Source organism: Lactuca serriola, chromosome 7, assembly GCF_051521515.1.
Source record: "Lactuca serriola cultivar US96UC23 chromosome 7, Lser_US96UC23_V15, whole genome shotgun sequence".
NCBI lineage: Eukaryota > Viridiplantae > Streptophyta > Magnoliopsida > Asterales > Asteraceae > Lactuca > Lactuca serriola.
This window is the reverse complement of record NC_136414.1, coordinates 151,488,027-151,499,167: the sequence shown is the minus strand read 5'-3', so window position 1 is coordinate 151,499,167 and position 11,141 is coordinate 151,488,027. Positions and strand designations below refer to the sequence as shown.

At 38.7% G+C, this 11,141-nt stretch overlaps 1 non-coding gene across 1 annotated transcript; it reads left to right on the top strand.

The window, feature by feature from the left end:
• Positions 1 to 1,833: 1,833 nt before the first annotated feature.
• Positions 1,834 to 1,940, top strand: LOC145065117 (small nucleolar RNA R71). Its single transcript, XR_013688268.1, has one exon. It is a non-coding gene; the product is annotated as a small nucleolar RNA R71 (small nucleolar RNA).
• The last annotated feature ends 9,201 nt before the right edge of the window (positions 1,941 to 11,141 follow it).

Genomic DNA, 11,141 nt, shown 5'->3' with positions numbered 1-11,141 from the left:
CTTTTCTTCAGAGGTACTCGGCGAGTATATCGGTCCTACTCGGCGAGTAGAATTGTTTGTGTTCTTTATCAATTCTTCGTAGTCGGCTTCTTCCAGCAGTCTTTCAATTTCCATCAAGTCTTTTTCTGGATCAAATTCTTCATCCTTAGCTGTGAACTTGATGGAATCTTCAGTTATTCCTTCCTCTAGTAACTCATCTAACATATCGAGTGAGAATGTCGTGTCGTCACTGTTCCTTGAATACTTCATGGCTTGGTCCACTCCGAATGTGACTGAATCTTCTCCTACCCGCAAGGTGAGTTTTGAGTCCCTCATGTCTACTATGGCACTTGCCGTGTTGAGGAAGGGTCTTCCAAGGATGATTGGCACTTGTGGATCCGCCTCCATGTCTAGGATGATAAAATCAGCGGGAAAGACGAATTTGTCCACCTTGACTAGTATGTCTTCGCATATGCCTCTTGGGAAGGTGACTGTTTTGTTGGCCAAGTGTATTGCCATGCGAATTGGCCTTGGTTTCGGGAGATCCAGCTTTTTAAAGAACGAATATGGCATTAGATTCACACTTGCTCCCGAATCGGCTAAGGCATGAATGATGGTCAAGTTGCCAAATTGGCAAGGTAAGGTCAAACTCCCCGGATCACCTTTCTTCTTTGGTAGCTTATTTAGCATAGCAGCTGAGCAGTTTCATTGAGTACTACCATCTTCACTTCTTCCATCTTCCTTCTATTGGTGAGAAGTTCCTTAAGGAACTTTGCATACTTAGGCATTTGCATGACGGCTTCAATGAAGGGTATGTTGATTTGAAGAGTCTTGATATGATCTAGAAACTTCTGATACTCCTCTTCCTGCTTCTCCTTCTTAGCTCGGGCTGGGTATGGCATGGGAGGCTGGTAAAGTTTTTCAGGAACCTATGGAATCGGATTTTGTGATGTACTCGCCGAGTCCATACGTGGTACTCGGCGAGTAGGACTGTCAGAGTGCATTTCTTGGTTTTCTGTTTGCTTCTCTGCCTCCTCCTTCTGTGATTTCTTGGATAACTCAGTCTGAATAGGTGCTAGGGGAGTGATTATCTTCCCACTTCTTGTTGTGACAATGTTTATTTTCGCGCCTCGTGGGTTATTTTCAGTTTTGCTAGGAAGCTCGCCCGGTGACCTTTGGTTGATTTGTTGAGCAAGTTGCCCAAGTTGTGTCTCTATATTGTGGATAGATGCTTGCTGGTTCCTTAGCATGGTCCTTGTTTCTTGAATTGCAGCATCATGGTCACTATGTCTTTTTTCTGAAGCAGCTACAAATTTTGTGAGCATTTCTTCCAAGCTGGGCTTCCTTTCTTGCACCGGCTCCTCCTTTTGGTAGAACCCTCTCCCTTTTTGCCTAAACCTTTCCTCCTTGTCTTTCTTGTACTCTTCATAAGGGAGCCAATCTTTCTTTTGTTTGCGCCAGTCTTCATCGTATCGGTCTCCACTTGAATAACACGCTTGCACCTTCTTGTTGCCATTCTCATCTAAATCACAGTCTCTAGTGAGGTGAGGCCCATTGCAGTTTTCACAACCCACCCGAATAGCATGGATTGTTTGATCCATCTTATCCATCCTTCTATCCATTGTTTTTAGCATAGCCATGACCGCGGATAAGTCTTCAGTAGCTGCATAAGCGGCTCCCCTAGTGACATCATGCCTAGGGTTGTGGTATTCTCTAGAGTGTTTAGAGAATTCTTCAATCAATTCTTTGATCACCGGGGGTGGCTTCTTTGTGAGCGGGCCTTGCGAGTCTAGTAACTGTCTGGTTGTGACATTGACTCCATCATAGAAGATGGATACTTCTTGCTGGCTGTTAAGGTCATGGTGTGGGTAGTTTCTTAGTAAGCTCTTGTACCTCTCCCATGCTTCATATAGAGACTCTCCAGCTTGTTGTTCAAAGTTAGCAATGGCCTTCTTCAACTTGGCTATCTTGGAAGGTGGGCAAAAGTGATCAATGAATTCTTCTTTCATCTTGGCCCAAGTGGTGACTGATCCGGGGGGAAGTGACTTGAGCCAGTCTTTTGCAGCACCTTTGAATGTCACCGGAAGCATACAAAGTAGCTGAGTCTCGCGGGGCACATTTGGAACATTGAAGTAATCAGCTACATCATTGACTTCATCCAAATGTTTGTAGGCATCTTCATGGTCTTTTCCATAAAAAGGTATTTCCTTAAGTAAAGCTAGGATATGACCCTTTAGCTCGAAGGTAGCAGTCGCGGGAATTGCGGGTTGCACAAGTCCCGGGCCAGTGTCGTCTCGCATCCTCTTCTTCCATTCTCCTATGGGGATTTCATCAATGTTAGCCATTGTGACAGCTAACTCTTCCTCGGACTCGGTTTCGTGCTCGTATGTCGGGTCCTCTTCTTCCTCGGTCTCATACTCGATATCCTCCTTAGTCGGTTCGTCGATTACTAAGGAAGCGCTGGATGCTTCTGATTTGCTGCTCTTCTTTTTCCCAAAAACAGTCTTCAAATTGGACAAGGGTGACTTCTTTGGTGTACTTGAACTCTCGACGTCCTTTCCCTTGTTTCTTTTCAATGCGGTTTCGGGATCTTCAAACGGGGGTACCAGCGGCGTGTTTGATCCTCTGGTCATGAAAGTCCTGAAATAAACAGAATAAAAGCGTAAAAAGAACCAAAAAAATGTACTAAAAGAAATCAAAAATTTTACTGCTGATTACGCTGCTACTCGCCGAGTAGGTGCGACTGCACTCGGCGAGTACCAGTGTGTTTTTGAAAAAAACTATAAACTTAATATTAAAACTAAAACAGATATTAAAACCTAATTACTGACTACTAACTGCAATAAAGTAACTTTATGCAAGTAAACTCACACAAAGGATCGAAAAAATTAGGAATTAGATTAATTATTTAGAACCGTTCCCCGGCAACGGCGTCAAAAACTTGATGTGTGTAAAATGAACTTGTTTTATTCCCTACTTTTATTAATATATTTAGCACACAAAGGCAGTGAACCTATCTTTTAGTGGTATAGTTTAGTAAGTAAGGTGTCGAACTCAGGGAACAGAAAATTAAACTAACAACTAATTTTAACTAAAACAATTAATGAAAGTAAAAGGTTTTTCTTCTAGTTTTACAAGACTAGAAACTTAAGCAACACTTAATTAACTAAATGACTAAAACAAACAACTAATTCACCAAATTTAATAAAGATGTTTCTATTTAGGTTCAACCAATTCACTCCTATGGTTATTTATATTTATGATAGATTAATTGTTATTGGCTACCAATTAAAGTGGTTAGGTTCATGTTCATTACTCCTAGCCCTTAGACAATTAACTAATTTAAGTGGTGATCAAATGTTTAAACTAATTAATTCCCTAGATTAATGATTTGGATTAAATAAGATTTGTAGTGGTGAATCAATTTAGTAAATCAATTAACCTCTTGTTTGATGGTTTCTCAAAACAAGCTCACACATTAATCTAATTATTGTCTTATTAATCTTAGTTTCATAATCATTATTCCTAAGCATGTGAATTGGTGTTCACATAGACATATGAGGTTAACAACTAAGAGATGTTCATGCAACTTAATTGTCTTCCAATTAACAGAAAATAATCGTGATTAATGCATAAGGGTCTTTAACAAACTTAATTTAATAGATCACCAATAAACAATTAATCAAAACTAAGAATTAAACCATAGGAGTTCCTTGGTATTCCCCAAATAGAAACAAAAACGAAATTAGTTCATAGTTGCAGTAAAATCACACACAAAAGCAAGTTCAACTAGATTAGACATACTCAAATCCTAAAGCTAAGTGGAATGATTAACCTAGTTGCTTCAGTTCTTCAAAAGGTTGGAGATTAGAATTCCTCAGCGTCTTCCAGTGCTCTTAATCGCAGAAGGATCTTCAAAAATCGCCAAAAGTGTGTTCCCCCCGGATAAAGGTTCGATTTTTATAGATATCTCAAAATAGGGGGTACTCGGCGAGTAGCAGACCCAACTCGCCGAGTAGACTCGTTGTTATCCGCCTTAGATCAGGAGTCGTGGCTATCTTCTGGAATATTCAGCTGGACTCGCCGAGTAGACTCGTGTACTCGCCGAGTAGATGGACTTTTGTTCCTCAATCTTCATTCTTTGGTCTTTAATTGCTTTCCCTTGCTCCCTTTCACTCCCAAGCATGTCTTTTGGACTAAAAACAAAATTTAAACAATATTAAGTACCTTTTGTCCATATTATTCACATAATTAGTTAAAAATGAATAAAAATGTATACTAAATAACTAACTAATTATGCACATATCAGAATACAAGTTAAACATGCCAGTTATCATATCAATCACATGTGATTGATAACCCGCATGCACAAGGATTTATTACACTGTCAACTGTTTTACCAAGTATGATACTATAAATGGTTTTCTAAAATGTTTTCACTTGTTTAAGCCTCTGACTTATGTTGTTTTATCAAAGTTTCATTTAAAACTTGTTTATGAAAGGTTTCCAAAGGATTTCTAAATGTTTTCAAACTCATTTTACAAAAGAATACCAAGTCGTGATTTTCTTAAGTATAAAGGTTTTTCCAAAGCTTACATCAAGCTTTCTTCCATGTTTTGATACTCCTACTTGTTAGATACTACTGGTTCACTTCTACTTAGTTTAAACTCTTACTTGTTAACGTTCTACTTCACTTATACTTGTTAACGGTTTTACTTTGTTAATACTACTACTTCGTAAACGCTTATACCTTATTAGCACTTCTACTTTATTAACGCTCATGCCTCACGATACGCTTATACTTCACGATACGCTTATACTTCACGATAGGCTTCTACTTCATGATAAGCTCCTACTTGTTAACACTTATACTTTGGGAAACACGTATGCTTCGTTAAACACTTAAACTTCGTTAAATGTTCCTATTGGTTAAATGTATGCCTGTGCTTGTATAGATATTTATAAATAATGTTTAAAGGACTTAGGAACTTGTTCGCCCTATTTCCTTTTCTTCGTCGAGATCTGGTCTGGTGGGATCGGATGTCCATCCGAAGTTCGTTTGATCATTAGTTATATATTATATATACAAGCATAGACATATAGGTTTACATTAGTCAGTTCAGTCGGGAGTCTCTATCATCAGTTCAATATTTCACATCAGATCTCACTATACGAGATACATCTTCAGTACACGGCCTTCTACGTTGTCAAGTTGGTAACCAGAGTCTCTTGTAGGGAGAGCGGACATTATGTGTGTAGATCTATACGGGATTGACACCCCCGCACCCTGACTGCTAGCTACAGTCTACGGCCTACCAAGCCAAGGGGTGACAAATGTCACACTTACACAGACGCTTGCAGGGCATCTAGTTCTCTAGTGTCTATCAGTATGGTTACAAGTATCTCGGGGCTACCTTATAAATCATGGTCTTAAGGTAACGGGTTTTAACATTGTATTCACTGTGTTCACTATATCCACTGTTCATAGACCTTGCTAGTTGTATCTTTCATTTGATACTGTCTAGGGTCTGTCTCCACTGTTTTGGACCTTACTAGCTGTATCTTTCATTTGATACTGTCTAGGGTCTGTCTCCACTGTTTTGGACCTTACTAGCTGTATCTTTCATTTGATACTGTCTAGGGTCTGTCTGCACTGTTTTGGACTTTACTAGTTGTATCTTTCATTTGATACTGTCTAGGGTCTGTAGTCACTATTTTAGACCTTGCTAGCTGTATCTTTCATTTGATACAGTCTGGGGTCTGTGTCTCCTTTTGTTAGACTGAGCCAGGCGTTTCATTCATTTGATACTCTCCTGGAGTCTATTATTCCTTTTGCCTTAGTCAGCAGTCCTCACTGCTGAGGCATATGTTATTTTCCCTGATATTCTCCTACTTTCTTTAAAAATCAAATCCCGTATTTTGATAATAATAGTGATTAAGGGAAAACTAACTTTTTACAACATAACTCTGTCCAGTCTTGGTAGAAGACTGCTTTTAATTAGAAAATATAGGATTTTATGGAAAGGACTCTAATTCACTGTAGACTCTAAAACTACTACTTTTATAAAGTTATTTTGGAACTTACACAAATAACACTAAATACTTATGAACTCGCCAGCATTTGTAAAAATGTTGATACTCGCTTTTCAAATAACTTGTATTCTCAGGTCAGCATTAGACAGGTACATTCCCGAAGCTTTGATGAAGATAGTTTAGTACCAAGCTGCACTTATACTACTACTTGTATTACTTTAATGATGTAATGTAATGTAAACCATGTAAAACTATTACTATTAATGCAATGGTTGTTGTACTTTGATTACTATACTGCATATGTTGTGATACTTGACATGACGTCATCCACCCCAGAACGTTTCTGCCGTTCCGGTTTTGGGGTGTGACATTACATCTACTTTGTGATCATTTCACATAAACAATAATCTAAAAAACTATATTTTAGTAATGATAGTTACCTTTGGGAGGAATACTTACTTTTTGCAATGAACAAACATACAGCACATTTAACTCCTTGGTAGAAGGATACTTTTAGTAGAAAATATAGGATTTTTTAGGAGATACAAACACTTAATACAAACATCTACAAACTTATGCATTCAAACACTTACACACATTTTCATACAAACAATGACACTAAAATACTTATGAACTCACCAGCTTTAATGTTGATAAACTCTTTCAAAATAACTTGTATTCTCAGGTCATTAGTAGACAGGTACCGAAGTCAACTTTTGAGAAGATGGAGCACATACAAGACCCATCTTTTATTTTGATTCATACTTTTGGGTGTCTTATAAACTATACAGAACACTCTTGTATTAAAATACATTATTTAATGAAATGGATGATGTTGTTTGCTTGTTTACTATTATTTTGTGTTGTGATACTGTACATGACGTCCTCAACCCCAGAACGTTTCCGTCGTTCTGGTTTTGGGGTGTGACACTATATGGAGCGGTGCTTGACTTGCAGGAAAGTCAAGGTCGAGCATCAGCGACCTCACGGCAAGATGCAACCGTTGTAGATTCTCGTTTGGAGATGGGAAGATAGTTGGGCACTCGTCTCCATTTCAGCACAGTATTCCATCCGCAGACCGATGGCCAAAGTGAGCGGACTATTCAGACCCTATAGGATATGTTGCAGGCATGTGTTCTAGATTTCGGTAGGAGTTGGGATACGTATTTTCCGTTAGTGGGATTTTCGTATAACAACATTTATCACGCCAGAATTGATCGACCTCCTTTCGAGAACTCTACAGGAGGAAGTGTAGGTCCTCGATTTGTTGGGGCGAGGTTGGTCAGTGGGTTATGGGGAGTACCAAAGTGGTACTCAAGACCACTAAGCTGATTCAGCAGGTTCGGAGTAGGCTCCAGATAACTCAGAGTCGGTAGAGAGTTACGCTAACGGGCGTCAGTCAGATTTAGAGTTCCAGGTGGGAGATATGGTTCTCCTGAAGGTTTCACCTTGGAAAGGTGTCATCCGGTTCAGGAAGCGGGGCAAGTTGGGCCCCACATATATTGGTCCTTTCAGTATTTTGGCTTGGGTGGGCCAGGTTGCTTATCTCTTGGATGTTCCAGATGAGCTCAGTCAGATTCATAGCACGTTCCATGTCTCTTAGTTGCGGAAGTGCTTAGTGGATGATTCTGCAGTGGTACCCTTAGAGGATATTCAGGTGGATGACTGTCTGGATTATATTTAGAGACCGGTGGCGATTCTTGATCGGAATATGAAAACCTTGAGGAACAAGGTCGTAGAGTTGGTGAAGGTGCAATGGCAGCATCAGAAGGGTTCAAAGTGGACTTGGGAGCCGGAAGATGAAATGAAGGAGCACTATCCAGAGTTATTCAGGGGCAGCAAACTTTGAGGATGAAGTCTGATTCAAGTGGGGGAGAATTGTAACACTTGGATTTGGGTATGTTCCTTTTTAGCCCCTTTGTATTTAATTATTGCATTTTGGTCCTTGGAGATAGTATGCGGGGCGTACCACTGGGTACACTTATCGTACTAGCCGAGAAGCTAGTATGCATGTAGGGCATACCACATGGTATGTTTAGCGTACTAGGTGGGATTGATCAGGGCAATGAGGCCTCGTACGCTGGGCGTACGAGGGCTTAATAAAACCCTAATTTTAGGGTGTTGCACCCTATATAAACTCCTTAAGTCCCTAGGGTCGGCCTCTTTATTAGCCTTCATACCTCCTAAACCCTAAATTTCGACCCTTCACCTCCATTGTTGTGTCTTTGAGCTCTTGAGATGAAGTTGGTGCTTATTTTGATCATTTTGAATGGATTGAAGAAGATTGAAGGCGCATTGCTTAGTGTGAAGCTTAGAGATCCAGAATCATCACTCATTTTGCAAGTCTTTTGAGGTATCAAGTTCATACCTTGTCTTATCATTTCTTAGATCTCTTCAAGTTATGATTTTATGCTTCTTTGTCCTCTTTTGGTTGGTCTTGATGGGTTAAGGTCATTTTAGAAGCTAAATCTTGTAGATCTGGATGTTTGGAAGTTTCATTATGCTTAAAGGTGCAAACTTTATGGGGTTTATGGTCTCATAAGTCATCTATTAAGTCCTTTTGAGCTTTAAGGGCTTCATTAAGCCATTCATGCACGTAAACTTAGCAACTTTACATGATAAACCATCTCATGGAAGTCAGATCTAACTTTTGGAGTAAAGTCTTGATGGATTAAGTGTTGGAAATGAAATTTGGCTAAATGAGGGAGTACGCTAGGCATACAAGCAGGTACGCTTAGCGTACAAGCGCTAAGGCGAGTACGCAGGGCATACTCAATGAGGGAGTACGCTAGGCGTACAAGCAGTTACACTTAACGTACAAGCCCTAAGGCGAATACGTTGTGCTTACGAGCTGAGTACGCCCCGTGTACTCAATAGGTTGGGCCTCAGAATCTTGGGTCTTCGGTTTGGGCCATATTTTGGGCTTAGACGATTAGGGCCTTGTTGGGCCATCAAAATTCAAGTATTTTGGGCTAGGAATATTTTTGGACCATGGATTAAGGCCCATGAAATGGAGTTGGGCCCAATTTGGAAAATTGGGCCATGATTAGGCCTTGGATGATTATTTTGGTAATTGGGCCTTTTGGATTCTAAGTTGGGCTTAAGTATTGGACCAAACTAGGTAAAGGGTAAAATGGTCTTTTTACCCTAATTTTGGACTGATGGTTATGGATTAGAATCCAATTATTAATTAGATGTTATTTGGTATTGATAGCTCGGGGATTCGTCAGACTAGCAGTCAGAGATTTATTCGTGCGATTTTGTAGTTTGAGGTGAGTTTCCTCACCGTGTTTAGTGGGTCGAAGGCACCAATGCCGGCCCATGATCTGTTATATTAGAATACTCAATGTCTTTGTGACACTTATATATGCATATGCTTGTATGCTTACTGGGCGGGGCTCGATGGTTATCCTGTATGTTATTACATGTTATGCTTATATAAATTATATTTGGGAGGGGCCCATTATGCGAGTTTGGGTGGGGCTCGTTATACTCCTCCTTGGGTGGGGCCCGTTATGCGAGCTTGGGTAGGGCCCGTTATACTCATTGGATAGGGCCAGTTATGCGAGTATGGGCGGGGCCCGTTATGTGTTATGTATGTATGGTATGTGGTATGTTAGGGAACTCACTAAGCTTTGTGCTTACAGTTTTCGGTTTATGTTTCAGGTACTTCCGGTTAAGGGAAGAGCTCGGGATGATCGTAGAACACACACACCACCTCATTCCGCATCTTGTGATTTACTCTGATATGATGTGTTGATCAATACATTTGTGTATCTGGATTTTTATGATGATGTATTTGGGATATCGGTTTTATTAAATTAAAAATGGAATTTTTTGGTTTTATTTTTAGGATGTTTCATAAACGGACTTAGACAATCCCTCAAAAGGATTCGGCGGGTGTTATAAGAGTAAGTTGTAATGATGGATTTCGAGGATAAACTATAATTTAAGTGAGGGAGAGTTGTAACACCCGTTTTCTAGGTTGTTTTAGCTTAAGACTTAATAATATCAAAGATGGAGTTTTTAAGAAAAACTCCATGCCACGACCTGGTGTCTGGATTCCCACGATGTAGCATGACTTAAATGGAATGCGCCCATCTAATGAGTACCAAGACGTGGCAGTAAGATAGCCACGACGTGGCAACTGTTCTGGCCTAAGCCCATGATTTTAGGGTTTCTTTCATATTTAAGCATCATACCTTGTGGTTTATGGCATCCTCCTCAATCTTCATCACTCTCAAACCCCAAAAACCCTTACCCTAATCCTTCTTGGTGATTCTTGACCCATTTTGGTACTTTTGGTAGCTTAAAGAAAAATAAGAAGATGTTCTATTGTGTTGATCCAACAAGGAAACATCATCATCATTCTCTTATGCATATTCTGGACCTTTAAGGTGTTTAACACCCTTTTGTTAGCTGTAAGAGCTGCTAGTTGTGGATTGTGCCGACAAAGTGAGTTTTCTCGTTATATTTTGTACCGCAGTATGTGTCCTTATGTATGGGATGTTGTTTATGGTGTAGTAATCAGTTAGACTAGTAGATATGTTATGATTACCTTGAAAGATCTAGTATGCCTAAGAGTCATTATAGGATGATATTGCTAATAATATATGATCCTATAGGGTCACATCATATAACAAGTTACCGTCAATTGATTATTTATTAGTATAATTTGATTATTAATAAATATATCAACACTTGTATTTAATTGGAAAATTATTATTTCATGGAAACAATATTGTACTGATGGAGAATTTATTATTTGTGGAAATAATATTTATTGGAGAAATAACAACTTATAAAATATATCATAAAGTATGATTATTTATAAGTTACATTTATATTTTAATAAACTAGCTCAATTTATATAAAAGATAGTTTTATATAAAATAAGATAGTTACAATTCATATAAAAGATAGTTTTATATAAAATAATATATTTATATATGGCTATATATATATATATATATATATATATATATATATATATATATATATATATATATATATATATATGTTGGGAATTCTTTATAAAAATGATTGATTCTTATAAAGATAACATATATGTATATATAAACTAGCCATGAGACAACTTTTGTCTTCTTTTGTGCATGCTTTTCTCGAAA